The sequence below is a fragment of the Bombus flavifrons genome, chromosome 1, assembly GCF_040668555.2.
Source record: "Bombus flavifrons isolate JBK064 chromosome 1, iyBomFlav1_principal, whole genome shotgun sequence".
NCBI classification, from domain to species: Eukaryota; Metazoa; Arthropoda; class Insecta; order Hymenoptera; family Apidae; genus Bombus; species Bombus flavifrons.
The window spans coordinates 12,003,937-12,028,574 of NC_138442.1; the positions used below are offsets into that span (position 1 = coordinate 12,003,937).

The 24,638-nt window shown below is 43.6% G+C and overlaps 1 protein-coding gene and 1 long non-coding RNA gene across 8 annotated transcripts in view; one reads left to right on the plus strand and one right to left on the minus strand.

Annotated features, from left to right (window-relative positions):
* LOC138184329 (discoidin domain-containing receptor 2) overlaps positions 1 to 24,638 on the plus strand; it is a 254,587-nt gene that overhangs the window by 161,072 nt on the left and 68,877 nt on the right. The window lies entirely within an intron of this gene.
* LOC138179076 (uncharacterized) lies at positions 18,731 to 22,378 on the minus strand. Its single transcript, XR_011172930.1, has 3 exons — positions 22,261 to 22,378; positions 21,213 to 21,557; positions 18,731 to 21,148 (listed from the first exon to the last, which is right to left on the minus strand). It is a non-coding gene; the product is annotated as an uncharacterized LOC138179076 (long non-coding RNA).

A 24,638-nucleotide genomic window follows, 5' to 3' on the forward strand; every position in this document is an offset into this window, starting at 1 on the left:
GTAGCGGTATTTTTCCGTGTTGCACGAGGGGGGCGAGTTGTCGTATTGTATCGAGAAAGTGTCTCTCGTTAAGGCTTATCGAAAGGCGGCCACCACGCGAGAAAACGAGAATCACGCGTGTATACGCATTCGTACTTCCTAGGGACCAGTGACTGGTTATATCGATACGCATCGGCCGACACGTCCGCGTCAGGACGACAATAATCTCGTTAAGAGAGGAGTGCGTAGAGCTGGCCCTTGCCCTGGGGAAATAAACGACACCGGAGCCCACGATAATTTCGTCACCAAGGAACGTGGCTCGGGAGCCACGTTCGCCGAGCTCCTTCCTAACCTAACTTTCACGGGCACAGATGGACCTACGAGGAATCTAAAAAAGACCTGGTTCCCGGTTCTCGCTGGCTCGCGTCGTCCTCGAATCTTGTTACACGCTCGTAAATTTGATCCCACGATAATGTAGTCATCGACGACACGGAATGGTTGTTCGTTATGAAAAATGACTCGGATTCGAAGCTCGGAGGTCGAGTTAGTATTTCCAAGATCGGTAAACCGCTGGTTTTTACGTTGAATTAAATACGGCTGTTGGCTGCTCAGGCTTTTAGTAGTTGATTTATACGGATGTTAACATAGTCATTAGCGTTCGTTGATGTCCGGTTGTAAGAAATGATTATGCATCAACTGGATTGGTTACTTCCTCGGGATACGGCCTGGAGAATGGTTATGTATTATAATTTATGAATACGAGACACGCGAAATTTTTGAATGTTTAACTCCTCGTGAGAAGCGGTAGGAGGATGTTTTAGTTTACATAAGTAACAAGATAGTAGTAGGCCCATTTATTAATCTTGTAATATATTTTAGTCGATGACTGTTTCGTACGTGGATGGAAAGAAATAAATTTGAATAACTACACGATTAGTTTTCAACGACAACTATTTTATCTACTTATTTGAAAAAAAACGGAACACCAACGTTATCTGATTTCGCAACAAAATAGTTCACTGTTACTATCGCCATCTATGCGGAGGATTACAAATTCTGCGAAACTTACGTCGTTCCAAACGTTCTTCGAAATAAGAATTTCATTGTGAACCTAACTCAATAAAGAGAAACTTGCGAAATTCGATCCGTGTAAATTCCACGGTCCCTGGAAACGATCTCCTTGCAGAGCGAGGCGTTTCCAGGTGAACGGGAGTTAGATCGTTGGTATCATTAGCCGTAGTCTTCGTGCAGCCTTCTTGCCGCGAATAACTGAACAGGGACATTAGGCACGTAGGTAGTTCGCGTGCTACCTAATGTAGGATCTTGATCTGGTACTAGAATAGATCGACGGGGAAGAATGTTCTTCCGAGAGAGGTGAGTCGCCCGCGGAATGTTAACCAGACGTCGTAACTTGCGTTTATCGGTTCTCGATGTTATTAGTTCCGCCCCGTGGTACTCGGAGAGCCATTCAGCAGAGGCGCTCGTTCCTCCGTTCGCTATATATCCACTCCTTTTAATTGTTTACCCGTGGTCCCAGTAAATTAAACTTCACCGAGCACGATCGATACCATACTCGCGCACAACTACCAAGAACGAAGGTAAGAGGAGCCGAAGCTGACACAGGCCAAGTCGTCGCGTGCGACGAGATTTCAATCGCGTTCAAGATTCCTTTAAGTTCTTCCTTGAAATCGGAAAGTACATATCACGACCGAGATCGTACAAGCTATAACGGTACAGAAGATACGCTATTGTCGAGGTCGTCAGAATTCTATTACAGGGTCAGGATCGACATTGAAGTCTCTTCTCTTTCTCTTTCCGTTGGCACGGTTTACCCCAAAAATCGTCGATTCACAGCGCGAACTCAATCACGTTCGACTTTCTATAGATAGATACTTCTTCGAATTCGTGAAGCGTAACAGCCTTCGAACTGGCGAAGATTCCAGTTTCATTTGTTACGTCTGTCTGACGAGCCGACGAGCGTCAAGACGATCACGAGGAATTCTATCGAACACGTTGAACGCGTTCCAAAATCCGTATCGAGTCATCGTTCCGATTACGAGCAACGCTATACTCAAGATACATCAACCAAAGTACCATTTAGCAAGTCTATGTAACGAACCATGGCAAACGTGAAAGCGTGCTTAAAACCCGTGTAAAAGCAGATCGAGTTAAATAGCTTTATCGAGGTGCGTTAAAACAAGCCTCCTCGGAGGATCGATCGGCTTGGCTCTGGTCGTTGCAGACCAATTACAGTCGAAAGTCATTACCAGCGGGGGGTTGAATTTTTCTGCCGATCCAGGGATCAGTATCTCTTCGACGTAATATCCGTCAGGGACGAGTTCCGTATTTCAGGACGGATCGTTGGAACCGCGTTCAACGTCCATCGCTTCGTAATTAATACCCTCGCGCCGTGGCACGTTGACGGCTCGTTTTAACGCTCTGTCGAGCTTCCCGTTAAAATATAGACGAGCCTTCGACTGTGTTTCGAAGCTGACTCTTCTCTCATTTTCTCCATCTCTGTCTATCTGTGCTGGTGTCCCTTTCTCTCAATGCCAGAGCCGCGGCTTCCGTTCGATTCTCTCGTTCCTCTCTCTGGTCGCCATTCCACCGTGTACTCTTTCGTTTTACGCTAGCCGGCTCATCGATCAATCCGGAATGATGCCGCGCGTTTATACACCTGCGCTACCTGGTCCACTTGATTGATGATATAAAGGTGTAAACGGTTCGTTGTTGATCGACCTCTCGAAACGCACATCGACGCGAGCCAATCTGCACGCCAGACGCGTACACTCGACCGTTTCCTCTTCGACATGCGCGAACCAGCTTAGGGCTTGTTCGTGTCGCAAACAGATTGGACTGAGCTTTCTTTCGACACTGCTCTTGCTTTTGTACATTGTCCCGATTAAATGTAGAAGAGTTATATAAGTCGAAGGAAGATGTCTCAAATGAAAGCCGTAGAGTATCAAGAGGAGTGTAGGGTATATCGTGTCGGAATTTAATTAACTTTGCAATGCTGTTAAACAGTTCTGAGAAGATCACGATTAAATTTTCAAATAACTTATACGTAGAATAACGAATTCTTCTGGAAATTCATATATTTGGGAATATATGTAAAAAGGTAGAATCTTGTTAGAGAATTGTTTTACCTATCAGGTATTATAGAAAGCACTATACTTTGAATATTTTACATATTTTTTCATATTATGTATATTCCGTGCAGTTTTGCACTTTCAAATTCCCCATAAATGCATAAAAGTCACAGCTAATTTATATACATGTTTCGTGTACACGTCTATGCATGTACACGTTTTGTTGCATATTCGCATAACTGATATCGAAACATTGTCAAAGCGCTATTCATTTGCACACCCTCAATGCTGATATATTGCGAGCTAGTTAGAACGGACATCTTATATATACATACTAGTTTATATTCACAGGACGCGTATACGCCATAGGGAACGAATGTCCGTAGTAACCGGTCGAAACGCTACTGACCCGTTTCCTATTCTAATTTCGAACGCCTATGCGCGCCACTGAACGGCAATGGATCGACATACGGAATCATTTTCGTCAGAAAATACAATAAAACGAGATATTTATTGTTCGTTAGTTCGACTGGTCTGCGCAGTCGTAACGAACGATTCGACGATGAAGTGATTTTTTTCCTCGCAAGTAATGTATCTACGATTGGTCGAGCCAGCAACTCGACACTAGCATAAACTCCATGGTCTATTTAGAATCAGTGATCGCCACACGTCCTGGTTAAATAGCGATCAATTACCCAACCGACGTATAGTGTCCTATACTCGTAGACTTGTCAGGGACACAATGTTCCTTGTAGGAAACACTTCCCTTCATGATCAGACAAATACGCGTCAGGCCTTTCTCGTGGCACTTTTTCAGACGACGTTAGAATGGAACGTCTACTTAGAATATACAAAACGGTACAGGAGATGTGTTACACTTTAATAATCCACAGCCATAGGACTGAGAAACTCACGGTTCTGTTCAGATCGCAAATCTTTACGACTGATTTATAAAAGCACTGTACCAATTATTACAACAGAAGTGCTCTAGTGCCGGTAGTATTTGGCTATTTTTACCCACAAAAAGGATAGATGTAGTACACCTTATAAACGCACGACTTTCATTTAATTCCTTAAAACGTGAAAATCTCCAATCTCCAATCACTTCAGTTAGACTTACATAAACGTAGTAGTTATATAAACTCGTAACATAGCCAGCCAGTTCATCGAATGATCATCCAAATCTTGAGTTAACGATACCGAACAAGATTCATAGCTCATACAGCAAGGAACTAGGCTGGTCACAGGTTGGTTAGACGTTCTCGAGGAATCTCGATTTCGCCGCTAACAGGATTCTTACTTTATCAGTAGGAGCCGTGGCTGATTAGTCTCGCAGAAGGAAGCAGGAGTAATTTCAAGTCCGGGTGGCGCAGCTGAACCCGGCAGCCAGGATAGCTATGACAAGACGAGAGTTTACACGCTAGACGGGAGTAATTACATCCAAGTTTCGGGGGCTGGCCTCTCTCTCTTTAATTCGTCCCATCTACCTTATCCTGTCTTTCTCGTTCTCGTTGAATCGTTTCTCTCTCTCTCTCTCTCTCTCTCTCTCTCCCTCTCTTCCACCGTCATATATTCGTCCTTGTCTCTCTATCCGTTGCCGTTTCCGTGGTTCATCTCGGTCTCTTCGCGCTGTCTCTCGACTTGCCTGGATGCAACCGCTGCAGCTCTCCTCCGCGGCTACAGATAATGCCCGCGTGCGGTATCAAGACGGATGCCGAGAGGAACGAGATGCGGAGGATTAATCAGCCAAAGACGTTGCCCTCCGCGAATTTCGCGGCTGTCTCGATGGCTGTCGGGGACGAAAGGTGGCTCGTATCTAACTGATGGATAGACACGGCTAACGAATCGAAATGGAAGATCGAAGTATCCGTGTGTAATGATTTTTTCTTTTTTGTTTGGAATTTTCACGCGGATCTAACCATCGCGATACTAACCATCGCCGTCAGGTGATCATTCGTGCAAAAGGATATTGATAGCATCCGTGAAAATAAGGAAGCGGTAGATGGTTAATATACGGCAGGAAATTAATCCTGATGGAGGTGCGAGCAATTTGTTTCATAGGGGATACATAATACGGATAGGGGATACGGTTTGATCCATTCATCTCGGCCGCCATCTTCGATGGATTTACGATTAGAAACAGGATAAAATTAACTACAAAATCAGTTGGCACCAGCTTTGTGTGTTTGGAATAGATGTAATTTACTGGTTTTAAGGTCGATGATATTAGGATTGCAGATATATGTACGGGTATTATATCTCTTATGGGAAATACAAACAAAAATTCAATCATAAGTGAATTTCTTTTATAAGCATATTTGTAATCATCCAAATAGTTAAATAAATAACTGGGTATAATAGCTTTGCGAAATAGCCTTGGAACGAATGTAATTTACTGATTTTAAGGTAGTTTGATATTAGGTTTAAAGATACGCGGTTGTTATGTATATCTTTCAGGGCACACGAAAACAAATATCGAATCGTAAGCGAATCTCTTCTGACAGCACATTTGAAATCATCTATACAAATAAATAAATAACTGGATGTAATGGTTATTGCAAGATAATCTTACTTTATCGATCGCGATCTCCATTCTAAGTCCTTCTGTTTGCTACCGTCAGTCGACTATAGTTGACTCACGTACAAAAGGCAAAAAGGGATAACCTCATAGCAAGAACGAAGCAGGGGGTGTAATATAAATTCGCAGGAGGATTTTTCCCGCTACGATGCTTGATTTATGACTCGATTTAGCTGTTATAATAAGGAGGTACCAAGGAGCCAATAAGGAAACGTAAATCAATAGCCGTTTGATGGTTTAATGGATCGTTTCGAATCTGTGGCTGCCAGCATACGCTACGTTCCTCGCCGTAATTATAGTTGATCCATTTTCCGGCACTCCACTTTTCATTCTCGCCTGCCTCGTATTGTCGAACTTCTAAATGCCTTCTGGTAAAATCGTAACACGTACTTCGTCGTTTTTCAATTCATTTTATTTCTTCGTTCGATCGTCCATGGCGAATTAATCATAGTTCGACTTGGGGATAGACTCGTGACGAGTACGTTAACCGAAACCATATGTTATAATTTATGGAAGCTCGATACATCTTGGAAGGCAGAGAGAAAACGCATTTCTCTCGTGGGACAGCCACCGTAAGGCGGAAGACGAGAGATTCGTAATAAATAATAAGTCACCGACAGAATGGTGGCGACTCTCGCGCGAGATGATGAATGAACGACGGGATGCATTCCAGCGCAATGATACCGCGGCCGCTATCATTAATCTTCCCGGTGTATTGTGTATCTGAACAACGTTTACCATCCTGCCGAGCATCGATTTCCCCTTTGATACACCTGTGTCACAACTCTCTGTGATACGTAAACGCGACTCGAAGAGGAAGGGAATCTGCTGGACAGGAATAAATAAGAAAAAGTATAGAGAAGAGAATAAAAGAAAAAGAAGAATGGGAGAGAGGAAGAGACACAGAACGCTCTAAACCATTTCTCTTTTACGCGGTACGATCCACACGCCGCAGACTGTGCTCGTCAACTAGATTGCGACACAATGTTCCATTCGCCGAGGCGATTCGTTCGGCAGCCACGAAATCCTTGGCCGCGTTGAAACCCGAATTCAGAGGCGAATAATTGCGCCGGAAGAATGCGGCTAACGAGGCGGCGTCCCGTTCCAACGGGAACGCAAACTTCATTTCCGTTCATTCCGCGTCTCTAAGTAATACTCTGTTTTTTATTATCCGTGGAAAATTGAGTTTCCCTTTTCTCTCGCTCCCTGTCTCGCTCGCCACGCGGACGAAAACGGGGAATTGCGAGGAGAGAGAGTGCGGCTCGGGGGATGAAACGGTCGCACGGAATGATGGAGAAAGCGAAGAGGAAACAGGCAGAAGGGGTTGGAGGCTGAAGGTGGTCCAGCTAGATGGACTTTGTCTCCTTCGATTTTCTCTTTGCGCGCGAGCCTTAACACCTCCTTTCGAACTTTTCGTCAACGCAATTCTATCCCCGCACGAGGTAATGAGATTTCTTGGGGCGCGAACACAGCCACTCCGTAATAAGAATTGTTCGTCCAAGTGCCGCACAATAAAAGGGCTGGCTCCTCTCACCGGGCGCGCAGGAGAACCTGCTTCCGAGGAGAACGCCTCGCTACGAATTCTCCAGAAAGAGACAAAATAGTTGTCACGAGAAGCGAGAGAATGCATTCGAGCGCACCATGGTGGATATAGTCAGTGGTAGATGACAGGGGTAGGGACAGAGGGGGTGGGTCCACGCGATCGAGGAAGAATTGTCTTCTATAGTACGTGCGGACTCATGAGGGGTGGAATGATTTATAAACAGGACAACTGGAAATGCCACGAATGGCTTCATGCAGGCTCGTCGCGATCCTCGTAACTTCCAATTAGTCTCCATGGTTTCGAGCATATTCGGCAACTTCCACAGACTAAATACATAGTGTGTTACTATAAGTACGCGTCACTCGCAAGTACTACACTTGGCAAGTATAAAATTTAACTTTTTAATCGTTCGCGGGTGAAAGTTCACTTTTGTTTAAGAGCGATGACAGAAGTCGTAATTAGTCAGCAGAAGTGTTAATTTATCGAACGATTTCATAACGAGAGACATTGAAAAGTATCTCAGATTTTTCAAATATTTCTGACGTTTTAGGAGACTAGAATATGAACGAGGCTGCTTGTTTACGAACGATTAAATATTATAATTCTAATATAGGGAGAAGTTAAAAATTTCCTCATTCCACATTCAAAATGCCCAACGTTCCCCAATCGCGTCGTGGAATATCCCATTAAGAAATATAATAACAAGCAAAACCGAAGGTACCAGATCGGTTTACCATGTAGAGAGATTTTACGAGTGGCAATTCGGCAACGGCGACAGGTTTCATAAAAAGAAACACAGGTGTTCAGGGCCGTGTGGCGAGGTGCAATCTGTGCCACCTGTCTTGCCGTGGCAGGGGAAGAGCAAAAGAATTCAGCGACGCGATTCGGCCGTGCACGAGAACCGAAAGCCACAAGGGGCCACAGAGAATACGGCCACGTCTCCGAGTCATTCTTCATTTCCAAGCCCCACCTTGTATTCTATCGTCGGCCCTTGGAGCAGCGGGAACGCGGCCGCCGTGCGCCGTTGCGATGTTCCTTCGCGAAGATGCCGTTCCAGACATCTGTTGCTCGCTCTCTTCTTCCCCGCAACAAGGCATTTGCATAATTATAATCTCGCCTCGGCCGTCTCGAAAACTCCAGCTCACGGACGAGGGCTCAGGCTACCAGACTTCTTCTCTGCATCCGTTTCTGGACCTGTTGTTGTTAGAAGAGAAGAGAAAAAAAGAAAGAAGAGGAATGGAAAGTGGAGGAGGTGGAGAAGGAAGAGGAAAGAACGAGTTGCTTCCGTTAACTAGACGGGCCATGACCGTGTCTTATTGAGGCAAAAACAATCTTGGCGCCGGCGAAGGGCAAGTGACGGGTTGGTTAAGTCAGCTTTACAGGAACACGGAACACGACCTTTGCATACGATCTCCTTTTTAAACAAGAGTTCTTGTTATTCTGGGAAACGTTTGACTTTGCGTAAGATCAGCTCGTTTTAACCGAGGTTTTTTTTTTGAGAAAGTAAAGATTTGTACAGAAATACCTGTAGTTGGGAGTGACTGGTCAATCTTCGTCATCTTGAATCTAACGTGGTGGGATCCATTCAAGGAATCTGACCGGATTGATCTAACAATTGGTCTGTCCAGATAAGTTTATCCAGATCAATTGGCGAAGCTAAATTCTACTTAAACAATTTTCTTACAGACTTATCGAAGCAATTTTCACCTTAAAGGGATTCTTCTTTATCCCAAAATTGTTTACTTGTCGATCATCCGGTTGGAGGGAGAAGCCCACTCTATCTTCCACGTAATCAGCAAAGTGACCGTATGAGAAAACTCGAAGAAATCCATCCTTTGTGCAGGTGGGGAAAAAAGATCGCGGCCGACTCGAAGAGGGTGACGATGTTATAAATGGAGCATTTTGGACTCGTGAAAGGTGATGAAAGACCCACGAGGCTACCGAAGAAGCGTTCGACAATACGAGGATAGAGGCGTCCTCCGGGAGAATCCTCGAGGAGCGTCCGAGCTCGTGGGTTCGTATAGATAGGATTACCGAAGGACGTTGGCAAGCTGGTGCAAACGGAAGAAAGGAAGGAAATGAGTATGAACGGAGGTATTTTCGCGAGGATTTTGCGGCTGTCAGAACGCATCTTGGCTATCGTTACTCGCGTCGAAAAGAGCCAAAAAGGTGGGAAGCTTGACCCCTCGAGAAGCGTAGAGAAGCTGAAGGATAGGAATGAGTAAAAGAAAAAGGAGCGACAAAGAAGGAAAATAGCGCGGAAGAGAAGTAGTGGAATGAAAGGGAAGCAGCTCGAACGGTGGATCTTAAGGGATTCCGGCGTCGATATAATTTTTCTTCCTCCTCGGCTTCGAGATCGTCTCATTTTCCGCGATTTCGTCGCGTCATATAGCGCCCCGACAATAGCAGTGATTTCTATCTATTGAATTCCGTGTCTCGCTCTTGCCCTCGCGCGCGCGTTTCCCTTTACCGAGGAGAAGCAACGGCGTTCGCGGTTCTTCTCTCCTTACGTCTACCGGGTGTCAAATGATGCGTATAGAATAGAGTGGAAAGCCGGCTGGATCCATTATCGATCCTTCTTCGCTGCTGGAATTGTGGAATTCAAGCAGCGAGCGACTAACGGGCAGAGGGGCAGGTCGAGTCGAAGTGAAAAAGGTGGGAGCGAAGAAGGAGGAGAAGGCTGAAAGAGGAGGAGGAGAAATAGGTGGAGAAGGGGTTGGGTGGAGGCGGTAAGAGGGTCGTCGGCGGGATGGTAGAGAAAGGTGAAATCCTGGAAGAGAGAGAAAGAGAGAGAGAGAGAAAGGAAGGAACAACCCTCGTGGAAGTTCTATAGGAGGAGACCAGCTCCCGTGTCGAGGCTTTGGATGCCGTGCCACCCGGTGATAAGCCCTTACCAGCCACGGAATTGCCTTGAAACATCGACCGGACTTTCTGATGACGCGGAATTGCTTCGAGCTTTCGTTCTTCGAATTATTCGATCGCGGGGGAGGATCGTTCCGCGATTCGAGGGGGATAGAGGGTGACCGACCGTCTCATTGGCTTCACGAGACTTTGGTAATCATCCGGACGCACGCATCGAACAAGGAGACATCTCGCGTGACGAATAATCTCTGTCCGTTTACGATCGGTCCCGAATTAAGAGAACAACGACGATCGCATTTCTATTAAAAGCTTCGACTCTGAAAGTCGAATTTCGTGTCTCGAAATTGTCAAATTATAGTTCAAGAAGAAAGAGAGGAGTGGGAAAGATTGAGTACGGTGGTCACGTTAAATACTTCCAGGACACGAGCTCCCCTTTGTTCGCGATTTTTCAACCAACGATCGCGCATTGTCTCGCGCAGGAAAGGTTTCTCGGAAGGCTCGACGAGCTTAAAGGTTACAATTCTGACGATCGTTCCCCTCGTCGTTATCCGTACGCCGATCAGAGCAATTTATTATAATCGTGCATGAGCTTCAACGTGTTACGTATACGTAGTGTGGTCGCAACAGTCGTTATGTTTTCTTCGTTCCTTTCCTCCTTCTTCTCGTCGTGTTTTTTTTTCCATCCCTGCGCGCGGGAGCTCTCGTTCTTTCTCGTTGGTTCGCGGCACGGGCCGCTATATATTTTCGTGGCAATCTGCAATGACCGTCGGCGTCATTTGCATTCGACGTTGCATGTTCCATCAGTTTACTCTAGGAAAACATGCAACCGAGGCGACCAAAGCATTTACATTCAAATTCCTTTCTTAGCTGAAACACATGCGACGTAGAATGCAAACGTTGCCAACAATTGATCCTCGTACGTCGTAACGGAAATAGGAAGGAACGCTTAAAGGATGAAACAAAGTGAAATGGAGTAAATAGGAAGCGTGCCTCGGGAATTCCGAAATAATCGCGCCATACTCGAAATACGGAGAAGGCCGTCGTTTCGACGTTCGTGTACCTCTAACCGACGTGTTCCGTTTTACATTCCATTCTCTCTTTGTGCACACACAATTATTCCGAGTGTTTCTAGTCGACGGAATGCACGAAGAATATTATCGTTCGCCAGCATCCGTTGATAAACGCGGCGAGGCAAACTGGAAGAGATTCTCCGCAGACTTACCCAGATATAATCAAAATTCTTCCCTTTCATACCAATTACCTTTCACTCATCGCTTGAGAGAAATAGAAGACTTATATCTCTGTAACAGCAAAACTTATATTTCTATCATTCAAGATAATAATAAAAGAAAACCTTAATAATAATACTTTTTAACTCCAACAATCGTAATGATACCAAGAAACCAGAGCTACCTCCTTATTCTTTAAAGCTACCCTCCGCCATTATATCGCGTAACTTAGTTGGCCAACCGCGAACAAAGTCGCTGAAAAAGTTCGGAACGTCGATTCGTTGGTCGAAAAAGAGCAGAAGCTTCTTACAAATTTTAATTAAAAAAGGGGTGTGGCGTCCGAGGTACGAAGAAACGGATGATGGTCAAAAGGGCGGAAGAAATGGGCAGAGTAAACAGACACTAATTGGAGCTCGACCGCCGATGTTTACCGGATTACCTGCGATGCCTACATCACTCGCCAGATGGTTCCTCGCAGACGAAACCAGGGAGATGCTAGATTTCCCGGTAGACATAATAAAAATAGGGGGGAGGGGTTCGGTTCGGGACGGGCTAACAAACGATTCGCATGGACCTTCGACCCTGATCGAACCTCGGCATCAGCATATATTGGATTATGTAGATACCAAAGGGAAGGGAAAGAAGCAACGCGCGGGGATAAGCTGTATACAGAACGGAAACCGAAAAGAATCGGTCGAGTTGAATGAAGTCGGACTACATGAAACGCTCGAAGCCAAATGCTCGGTCGAGCGGAGAAAGAACCAGCGGGGATAGTTAAATTTTATCGATTCGACGAAAAGCTTCCTTCCCTGTGATCCGTTCTGTACAGTCGATTACATTCGTCGTTCGTTTTCTAGTTCGGAATCGACTGGTCTTCGATTTCTTTTCTTCTCATCGACAGCCTGATTTGTCGTTCGTGCTCGATTCGTAGAATGCCTGGTAAATTTTTGAGAGCGTGAGGAGAATAGAGTTCCTTTAGAACGTATCTATGTATCTGATTTCAGCTGATTCTAGGAGATTGAAAATTGCACTTCGTTCAGCTCTGGCATTTATCATTTTTTTAGTAGCTATTACAGCTATGTCGTATAATACCAAAATATTGTACGTAATTTATGTTTGATAATATTCAGATTGAAAAATTGTAACTCGACTTGAAACTAACTAACTAACGTGCAAACTAAACTTTCTCGCGACTACTCTCCATCTTTTATGAAGTTGGAACTATAATCTCTACCACGAGTATGAGTTGAAGTTCTAAGACAAAAGAGTTAAATATGCAAGCATTATAGAACAGTGTACAATAGAAGTCACCATACACCGGGCAACGTCTCGTCTTCACTGGAAGTCACAAAAAGTTTTCTGTATACAAAACTACTATGTATTACCCTGTAGAAAGAAGCAAACTTCGATATTTTTATAGTGCGTATAAAAAAGAAACTTGAAATTCCTTTGAAACATTTGAACTCTTTCAAACCCGAATTGCGGAGGAAGTAGAGTTTTACAACCCTGTTCGAATCAAGGCAAACACTGCCCGAAGATACGTAGCTGTTGAATAAAAGAACCCTTTCGTAACTCCAAAAGCGAAAAACTTGTCGAATCCAAAAAATAACTCACGAATGAAGCGGCGCAGTGTGCAAAAACGAAATTTGCGAGGCTGTTTCTTATTGCCTCATAACGTGGTCCGTCAAAGCGTCCTGGACAGGGTGGGACACAAGTAAATAAGCGAGCCGCGTTCAAACGAAACAACGTTGTGTCCCGCTCGGATTCGGGCGGCTTGAAAATTGCTGGGAACGCAAATTGGCCCCGTTCAAGCATCAATATCGCCGGTCTTTAATTTCGACCCGTTCGAGCTCTCCTCCCGTTTACGCTCGTACTCGCACGCCAGCCCGGAAACTTTGTGCCCTGCAGCTACGACAACTTCAAAAAATATTTGCGTTCGACCAGTAGCGACTGATCTGTAAACTCTTACTTATTTTTCACGGCCGGTCGACGCGCTTCTCTATTTACATAGATCTTGAGGGATCACTGGTGAATCCGCGTCAGCCGCGGATTAAATTTGGAACGTTATTTCACCCCTGCGCCGAGATCCAAAACGATTTTCGTGCGTTTGATTTGACGCAAAATTTGATCCTGTATATTTTGTTTATTATTTGCGAGTTGGGTATAGTGAGAATCTTTTGAAACAGGTTGATTTCAATTCCTTTGAGGAGAATAGGATGTAGGATAAAAGGGATAGTAACTACACGATGCGAGACAGATATTTTACACGAAAATTTCTTTTTAATAGAAAATTTTGTTGTGAGACAGTCACTGTTTAGTTTATATGAGAATCAAATTTTTCTTTTGTTTAGCGATATAATATGTCGAATGAATAGACTGCGGATTTTCGTGTATATTTATGTTCCACTTTGAATATTTCGTGTATTTTCTCATGTTGTATGCGATCTACGTACTTTGACAATTCACATAAAAGTACAAAAATCCGCAATCTACTAATGAACATCGAAACAAACTGAAGGAACGCCCGTTGCGAAGGATCAAATTAAATCATCACGGAATCGCGCGGGAATAGCAGGTACGTAATTTCAAAGAACTCACGAACCTCTCTCGCCTCTTATTCGACACGCAAGGTGCGTCAAAGAGCCGGCAGCTTTCATGTCCCTTCGAACGGACCATAAGGTTAAAAGTTTCAGAATTTCTCCATCAGCTCTGTTGGCGGTCGGTTTCAGGGCATTTTTGCGACTTCGTCACGCTCCAGCTGCGCCGGGTGTAAGATTTACCAGGCGCGATGAAGTTGCAGCGGGGGTTCGCGATTGTATTCCAGATTGGCGGGAACCGGTACCTCCCTTCATCTTACGAGTATATTTACGGCGTTTCGCGCGAGGAAAGTCTCGAATCGTTATCCCTCACGAGGTGGTTAAGTGTGAACGCAATTACCGGCGCAACCACCTACGGTGGTAACGGATAACACGTATTAAGAGGGGTGGAGATCGGGGACAGGAACGAGGAGGAGGAACGGAGGAACGAAGAGAGAAAGAGGAGAGACATCGATGCGAAAGACCGACGCTAACGAGCATACCGAACAGTGTACCGCTGGGCAACGCTTGCAAAACAACTTCGATCTCCTCTACCTATCTCTCTTACACATTTTTATCGAACCGTTCGATGGTCTTCGTCGAGCAACACGCGTTACTCAGTTCGCGCCGTACGAACGCGTTCATCTTCGGTCATTGATCGCAATCTCTCGCTAACGAGCTTACCGCCGGGTGCGAAGATCTTACCTGGGGCACCACGACCTGCGGCTTCTCCTCCTTTGCACGAGTACGCTGGTACCTTTCAGTCTGGTCCGGTTCGGTCAGCGCAGCGTTCAGATTCCTTCGGCGCCTTGCCTGCGTGCTCGACGATAATCGAAGCAGCGGGATCGCCGCTTGCATGTAACGCGTACGGAGAGAGACCAAGTCGAGTGGGACGTGATCTTTATTTACACAATCGATCAACAAGCAAGGCTGCATCCTTATTTATGATCGGTTACGTGACCACCTCCGGGGCCAGGACGCCGCAGGTGCAGCCTCCGGGTAATCACGGAGCCTGTCCTCGTTGCACCGAATCTCCTTGACACTCTCCGATGGAAGAACGATAAGGGATGAAAGATAGGGAGAAAGAAAAAGGAAGCGAAGAATGGCTTTCAGTGATAAGGCTAGAGATAAGAGGACTTGGTAGATAGCAGATCTTAGATATTGGGAAAGCGGAAGCTACTTAGGTAAAGGATGTATGAAGATGCATGAAAAGGATGATTAAGTGATTGTAGAAATGTCATTTTAGTGCGCGTTTCTCTAATGGCGAGAATTCACGTGGAATTTCCCGTAAGCGATAGACACGTACGACTGACTCGAATACAGCAGTTGGAGACTATTTAGAAGTATATTTCTTCGGCATAGAATGTCGCTTCGTTGTAATGAAAGCACAGTGATGGGAATTTTCTATGTACAAACGCGTTTTCCGGTAAAAAGTATATGTCTGACGCGTACAGAAAATTCCACTTAAGAGCTGCTACGTATATCGAACCACGCAGGGGACAAAATAATCAAACGCATTAAAATCGATCTTTGATTTCCAAAATCGCTATTCACATATTGTGATACTAAATTAGGAAAATTGCCAGAAAATGAAATTGACTAATTTGGCTTCGAAATAGCTCATACATGTTAATTGAGAAGGATCGATTGCATAGAGATTACATTCAAATTTAATATAATTCTGGAACGGTAAGGTCGTTAGTTTGAGTACGATCGTATTCGGATTAATAGCATTTGGGCGGATATAGGTATAATGTCATGGATTCCCATAGAGCGACGATATTAACGGAGAGCGTTAATGTTATCGATTTTCCATTCGACTCTGGTAGTAGTACATAAAAGAAAACGTCTTGGAATCGGAGTCAAGCGAACTGACTCTGGGGGTCATTTCTAATCACGGAAATGGCAATGTCACTACGGCCGGACGACGACCCCCTCAGGATCGGTTTCGCCAGTGAATTACATTGCCCCGAAATCTTAAGGGGGATGCCCGCGACACAATGTCGTGCACGCCCACGCAGATGGCGCACTCCGGGTGTAGTAGTTAATTTCCTCTGTCCAAACAGCGCTAATCCCGAGTGACATAAGCCAACTGACGGCTAGAGCCACGTATATACACCCTAAATAGAGGGGCACAGTGTTAGAGGGACAAACGGACTACGAAAATGGAACTCTGTTAAACGGAATAGACAGGATAGATTTCTGTCTTCTGCTTCGTTAACGGAGACACTGGATTGATTTTTCTTTTTATTGCCGTGAGAATAATAGTTCCATCTTTTCTACGTCCCAAGGATACGGAAAGTTTTATCGATTGTTTAAAGAGAGATCGGTATTACTCGTGTTTTATGGTAAATAAAAGTATGGTAATATCCGTAAAAAGCGCGAGGTATATTGAAGAAGTTACTTTCTTCGAATTGCATGGAGAACATGAACTAACGCATCAAATCTCCTTCTTTTATATTTGCTGATAACACGAGGCTGATTTTCACAAAACCGATACCAATTTTTATTCAGATAGAAACAGAATTATGTGTAGGTTATTTATCCTCACTATACCATTTTAATTATAATCATTTACATAGAATATTTACGAACATATCGTAGATTAATAGCTGTCCAAAAACTAATATCGTAACACCAATACGTTAAAAGTTCATTGAACTACATGTACACTCACAACAAACACACTACAAAGAAACTAGCAAAATTGATTTCCTCCCTGATAGAGCACACACTCCACGTGTTCCCACTTTCCCGGCACGATGCAGAATTTTTATTTACCATTGGTTTATTTGCCAGGTCGTTGTATTCATACTCTGATCGCTACAGGACGGGCGGGGGATTCTGACTCAGGCTCTACCCTTTGTACCCCCCGCTGTAAATAGAAGTACGCGTCGTAAAAGGATTTATAGGATACCACGTGACACGCCGTCATCCCATTACGGATCATCGTAAGCCTATTTGTTTAGGATCGGAACGGTCACGGGCTTAGATCTTGGCCTAATTGTCTGGCTGGTGCAGGCTGCAACCTGACGGTTCGATTGGCCGGATCCTCGTTCGCCAGGATCCACCCTAGTCTCTCTTCTTGTCTAGCCCCGGGTGACGCGTCACTTTTGTTAGCATCGTGAGAAGCAGATGCACCAAATGCTCGAAACGTTCCCGACTGATATTTACTTTACTAACAAAGCAAAAGTAGAGTCTTTTCCAAAGCGATGAAGATATCGCTAAGTCAGAGAAAGATGGACAGTTGTCATGAATAAAGAGGAACCACCATTAAAGAACTCGTTCTGTATAGAACGCTATAAGGAAAAATATATGTGTGAGATATTAAAGGAGTAAACTTGTAATACGAATGTGAATTTTTATTTTGGTGTTCGATAGAAAGTACATTGTATTAAACATTTTTTCGTATGGCTCTCTGTCCAGGACTTTACCTGCTCCCATTTCTACAATCTGCTTGTTCTAACACTCCATCTTCACGTTTGATATTTTGTAAAAGCCGAGTAGTGTATGCATGTAATTGATGAACAAAGATCAATTCCCATGTCTTTTTATCGTTAATATTCGACTGTTAGTAGTTAGCTAATCGATAGAAGATACTTTAAAATGTTATACGCGACATTTTCGTCATGTAACGCATGTATGTTAATTAATAGGCGCGAAAAATTATGTTTAATAAAATACATGGATTGTTCGAAACGAGACTGAGGCGATGTCGGTACAAGACAGCTTAATTCACGGTGGATTAATTAAGCAGTAGAGACAGCGAGCGAGGGAAGAGTGATCGTTCGAGTTAGAGGAACGAAGTAGATTCATGCTGCTACATTGGAATCTGTTATCGTTCTCTCGCTTGACAGCTGACGTCTTATTTAAAGAGTACAGCTTTCTTTTTCTTTTCGTAACACGGGAACTCAGTGATATATCGACTCCACAATTCGATATCATCTGTTTCGCTAAAGCAATCGACGATTTAAGCAGAGTCTTACACGGTGTTCCAGCAGCGAGATCCTTCTGGTCGAGTTTCGTGACCGAATCTTCCTCGTCGATGTTGGTTATCGCGCATCTCTCGAAACTAATTAATCGTGTGTCCAACCACCGATCATCTGAACGAACGTTATCCAGCGAACGATCGACGGGGGGTCACTGAACTGACGCATCGTAAGTTGACTTACTTAACAGGGATCAATCGGTCGTGATACGATCTCTATTGATGTTTTGTCTTCTACGCTCTGTGGTTGTGCTCGTCGATTAACCCCGTCGAGTAGAGGAGAAGACTCTGACAGATAGATTGAAGAAATGTGTACTTGGAACTATGTGAATTGAGGGGTGGAAATGCTAAACGATAGCGGAGAAAAAATGGAAAATGATTTTTTAATGGACTAAGAGATAAATTCTATGTAGAATGATGCGAAGTTGTGAGTGAGAGCGTAGAGAGGGAATACAATGCTAAAATAATTTATTTTAGCTTTTTAGATCTATTGTAAATGCTAACTAAATTTTTGTTGGACAGGATGAACGTATGATTTACAAGTTATCCTTTCGCTGACATTGCGTACGTATAATATTGTATGCTAACAAACTATCAAGCTATCTATTATCTAAATGATAAGTGTATTCAGTAAAGCTGGTGTTAAATTTTAGTGCATTAATCTTCTTTACATAAATCTCATAAAAAATGAATTCCTATTATTAATAATTCATGACGAAAATTTTTCTCAAATCTCCAAAATTGGTCCAAAATGGTCCTGAAAGAAATAAAGATAAATTTAACTACCAGCTAACATTTTTCACTACTTACCCTTTCTCTAAAAATGTAAAAATTGCAAACGTTGAAAGTGCACAGCGTCGAAGGAATTAAACTATCAGAAATGAAATTTGTTTCTATTTAAAATCTTCATTTTTTCACTTAAATCATTTTCTGTCTCAGCTCCTCGATTGTTCGATTTGTAATTTTACGTTCATATCGAATTCAAATCTATCGTAGGCAGGAATATTGGAGTGCAATTAATCGGATCAAGTTAATTAAATATCGTCGGTGATCGAATTGCGTTTAATTTGGTTTTAGGAACAGAGGATATTCTAGGAATCGATTGCGATGATAATTTGCGTGGTGTGTTAGGGCAGAAGTTTATAGCAACATCTGCCAAAATTCGGGACAATGTGCGTTGTACGTGTTTTGGTTGTAATTACGCAGGCTCTCCGAGGTTTATCAGAGCCACGAAGCACCGCTGGTAATTGCACAAGTACGAACGAATAGAACCGCGAATGAATGTAAACTAGGAATGAACTACGAAGTGAACCAGACCAGTGCAAAACAAAGCAATCCCTTTTAACCTGTTAAAACCTGCGTAACATGGCAACGTTTAAATTGCTTTTGTAATCAGAATCCACATTCCAACTGCAGTTTTAGAACACCTTTTGTTTTTAATAAAACTTCAATATTTTGTGTAAATTATGTACTTCAAGTTATATATGATTTTTTAAATAAAATTATTGATATATTTGTACTTTATAAGCGTAAGAATACTTATTTTAGCGTCTTCCGAGTAGACACTGCAATTTATTCTTCGTTAATAAGAAAAATCATTGACACTGTCACGGAAACGTTCGTCAAGAATTCTTTCGTCGAATATAACAAGTTTGTATTAATTGTAATATTTTATTAAATTTTTCTTTAGAAGATATCGAGTTAAACGATACTTTTCGTTATATTTTTCATAGTTAATTAGATTTGTCTAGTTTCGAAGCAAACATAATAATTGTCACGAGATAATTTAGAGCGAAGAACGGTAAACGATAAAGTTATATAATTAAATTGCTCCACACGAACAAACTTTAACGCTTCAAACGAATCCTTGATTATTACGAGAAGAAATTAAAGAGATATACATGTATGTATATATCCGTGAAAAGTCTGAAAAGCAAACTTTCCATGGGGTGTGCCTTTGCACGTAGAACGGATAACGGACTCCCTCTATGAGATATCGAAGGGGCACGTCTGCAAGAGTGGAAAGTAAAATAAAAGTTTGCTTCATTAAGGACTAGTTACCATGAAGACATTCAATTGACGTACCATCTCCCTTGCTTTCGCGGAATTTCTCGTTTTACTACCAGCATCGTTCCAGATTGTAAACTCTTGAAAAGAGAAAGAGAGAGAAGAGTGGGAGAACAGGAGGAAAAAAGGAGATGTGCGAGAAGAAAAGTTTCGAGCTGCGAAAGTTTCAGCGACGCGAGAGATCGAAATTACGAGCTTGCCTCGGTCGAAAATCGAGGAATTCGCCAGCAGGTTACCAAGAGACGCTCCTTTATCCCAAACACTCGAGATATCTCTCTAATCGGTCATTAATGAAACTGGCGGATCCCCGCTGTAATTAATTCCTTAATCATAAAACTTTCTCTAGGGCTTCTGCCTCGTCGTTGGAGCGAAGTTTCACCGCGCTGTACCGCCACTCCTCGAGTGTCAACGCGTGCAGGCACTAGCGACGCGGCGTAAAAGGCGAACATTAGCCTGCTCGTGACACTGTTTTCGCGAACTTTGCTCCCTGTTTGCCTTCTTGCCTCGAGATTATGACGTTCCCTCTACCGGTTGCTAACTGCAGTCAAGAGCGAGTCAGAATTTCGTCGATCGTCAATGTCAAGAGTAGTTTACGAGGGAGACAAATTAAACGTTATTAAAGCAATAATTGGATCGTGGTGTAAAATTAATTACAGCTGGAAACAAATGAAAGAGATAGGTTAACATAACGCGTTTAGTACTGACAGTGATATACGTTCGACTATCTAAAGTTTCCACTTTGTCTCGGAGGGACGCGTCTTTTTCGTCATTGTCGTTCTTAGATGCAAAACGCGCAACAAATCATCAACGACGCGAACATCGGTAAACGTAGCAATCTTGTCTGCGTCGCCGATCTCTGGTGTAACAAACGGCTGCGTTGAACCGTCCGGATAGATTGCGAGAGTTACGTTACGATCAACGCGCGTTTACACAGTCGGCTGCCTCGTGGCCGGTCAGTAAAGGGAGTTACTAAATTTAAGCCGTCCCGTCGGTCGTTTCTCAAGTGTACACGCTTGTCTGCTGTTCGTGAGTCCTGCTCTGACGGACCAGATAATTGTCCGCTGTCGGATTAGAGAATATCGTTTCGAAGCCACTGGCGGCGTCCTGGTTTCGCTTGCCAATTACGAACCTCCTTCTCCTCTTTTGCTCTTTCCTTCGACTTTCCTTACTTCGTTTCTTTCTTTTTCTTCTAGTTTTCAAAAGTATGGTTTCTCAGACTAGTTGCGAGACCATTTGCCTGAAACGATTAACGAAACGGTGGCAGAAAGTGGTAGGATCTTTTGGACCGGTTCTAAAATTACCTTGGAAAAATTCGCCGAAACGGATGAATCCTCCAGCCGGGCTTTGAGGGTAACGAGTTGAGAGTGTCGGTGATCTAAATTTACTGCCGGCCGTGTAAACGACACAGGAGCCCTTCTACATACCGTAACATTCACCAGCAGGCTGTTGCTACAAGTACCGTGAACGGACTGGAGGTTGGAGGTGACGGCAGCTTATCTATGCTCCGATTTCTCTGTGTACTACCATTCATGTTGGTCATCGTCTCGCACGCGTTACGTCCTCCCCAATGTTACAGAGAACACAATGTCCTGATGATTCACTGTTCACCACCTTCATTTTTCAACGCCTTTCTTCTCGCATGTTCACTGAAAAAATATAGCAATGCCTCTAAACTAAAATATTAACACGAAGCATCGATCTAGATTTCAGATTCCTACACGTTCAAATATTTACTATAGTTTAGTTATTTATTATAGTTATATCGTGGAGCTTTATTTATTGAAGCAAAATTTTAGTTCATCCTCGAGTAACTAAACTCCCGTCAATTGAACCTACTTATTTGTAAGTGAGTGTGATAATGGAAAAAATTGGTGAACTATCGTATGAATTATTTAACCCCGATGAGTTCTAATAGAGTTCTACACTATTGGCGATGATTGACAAAGTAATACGTAATAAATAAAATATATTCCATACGTTGCTAACGTCAATTTTCGAATTGCTCTTTTTTCTAATTTCTTTATCATTCGATTGAATGCTCGTCCATAGCAACTTTGACTCCTAACCAATTATACAATGCAACTTATATATTTCTCCACCTACCGTATCTTCTCATACTTCCTCCATTACTTTCTTCAGTATTCTAACTTTCTTCTTACTTCTCTTTCACTTTCGTACCTACGCCTACCTCTCCTCCATGAATCGCGTAAGATCCAAACACAATCCGAGAGATCTTCAGATAGAAACGCGACACCGCGTTCAAGCGAGAACGATGACGCATTATCGGCGTTTTGACTCGGTCCGTGAATTTCAGTCGGCTATTTCTTATCTCCTTTTCTCGACACCCACCTGTTCGCGAGTTGTCGGATCAGAGCACACACTGAGAGACGACCAGGCGGCGTTGGTGGAGAGAAAACGACGAGGAAACGAGCATGGCTACACGGGCACGGCCGTTATCTGGCTTTCAGCGGAGAATGGAAAGAAGTGGTTCCACGGTGATGTTAGTCCAGCACTGACGCGATGAAGGGATCTCTTCGGTGTATTGCACGCACCGAGTGATAACGGCTACGAGGGAATTGTACGGAATTACCGAGGCTCTCGGGTATCTGGAACGAGAAGTTGGTTTTATGAGCGCGGAAAACGGAGTACGTCTGATCCCTCCCGGTATCTGAGTACACCGGCGTGTTCCTGGAACAGCGAAACGCCTTTGAACCCAGAAACTTTCGTTTAGAGATAATCGCGAAGAACGCGAATGGAAGTCGAAGCTCCGAGTGGGTTTTAGTCCGTGTGACGTATGCAAGACGTAAAAGAGCGAGGTTTATCGCGAGAGAAGGGATATTGCGTTAAACATTGTATGTACTGTTTTGGTGATGTAGGAGAAACGTCGTTTTTGTGGTATCATCGTCAAGATTTCTTTTTACGTAGATTTCTGTAGACAATTCTGACGATCATTTTAGCGATTAAGATGGAAGGTTACGTTCAAAATGTTATTCTGTTTTTATATCTACGTTCAAAACAATGGTAAGAATGTTTAGTAATTACGTAATCAAACATTTACAAAAAGAATATATTCTGTATATATGAATATATATGAGAATGAGAATATATCTGTATATATTCTCGGAAGCTTCTGAGGAAAGTGACAGGAATAAGAGGAACATATTCGTGTTGTCCATATATTCCTGTTGAATCCATCTGGTCCACAGTTGAATGAACGGACGCCTGAAGATAAACGAGGATTATGTTGACTACGTTGCGTTATGTGGACCCAAATTAACAATCATTTTCACAATTCCAGTCGTGTACGATCTTCGCATCTCTGCCTTACACTTCCCTTTACCAAAACTCTTAAATCTTCGATCGACAAGAAGAAGCCCAATATTACTCCAAAAACGTTTCCAATAGCCGGGAAATCGAGCAAAAACTCCACCCTGAAAAAGGATCGATTTCCCACTCCACCCGAAGCAACCAACTACCATGATTTCACGACAAAACGTCGCGTCAGAATGATTAACGAGGGGCGAGATTAGAGCGTCGTCGGGAAGAAGTAGACAAGCCTCGGGATTAGACGCTGAAGGCGCAAGAGTTCGATGCAGCATAGAGAAAGAGAAAGAGATAAAGAGAGATGGGAGGAGGAGAAAGAGAGAGAGAGAGAGTATGTATGTGAGTACTCAGCGAGTAGGTGCAGAAAGCACAAGGGATTCAGGCAGTTGGAGTGCGCTCTGTGCTCGCTGATGCGAGAGAGCGCGAATGAGATTGCACCGCCACCGTGGCTTGTACGCCACCGCCGCGCCGCCGCCGCCGCCAATTGTAGCAGCGGTGGAGCGAAGCAAACCCCCCTCAGTTTCAGGCCTCTTGTCTCATTCCCCGCATCGTCATCCACTCTTGCTTATTGTGTTTCCATTGTGCCTCCCTTTTCTCTGGCCGCGGCATTTTTATTGCCTCCTCCACCTACGTAGTGGGAGGTGTGCGTAACGCCGGGCCAAACAGCCGTGCAAATATCCATCGGGTCCTGCCTTGTAGTCGCACACATACGGAACGGTCACGAGGCTCTTCGTTTCCCTACTCGATCAAGCGTGCATGCAATCGCGCACATCGCTCTTTTTCTCTCGTTTCCAGCTTCTCTTTGACTCGATAATGAGAAGAGGGAGAGGAACGTCGTGTCGAAGGACTCGTGATTTCGATACGCTATCGAGAATTGTTTGAGAGTTTTGCGAATTGAAGTTGCAGGGAGAAAAATATTCGGTGGGTCGGCTTGCTCTGGTATGGAATTCGAATCCGGATCTCCCGCTTGCCGGGTGGGTGTTCTCCCAATTAAGCTACCCAGGTCGTCGGCGGATAATTCCTCCCAAACCCTCTCAAGTATCATTAAGCGGCCACCTACAAAGTATCATTGGGGGATGAGATCGAGGTCGTGTTATGCTGCATGCACACTGGAATTCGCGAGTGATTCCTGGACACACCGCAAATCGTTTTTCGATAAGAACAGATTCAATATACGAACAGCGAATTCGTCAGCGAACACTGTAGATTGTTCGCTTAGAAGATGATGCGTCGGACGATCTGTTGGCAATTTCTTATGTTTTATTTATTTATGTTCTTTGGTGAACTACCCGTGAATATCAATGTGGACATGATATTACTTTTGTTCATAATTTACACATACTCAAGCTATAATAGCTAAAAACAGTATTTGCACACTATTGCATTTATCATAATATTTCCAT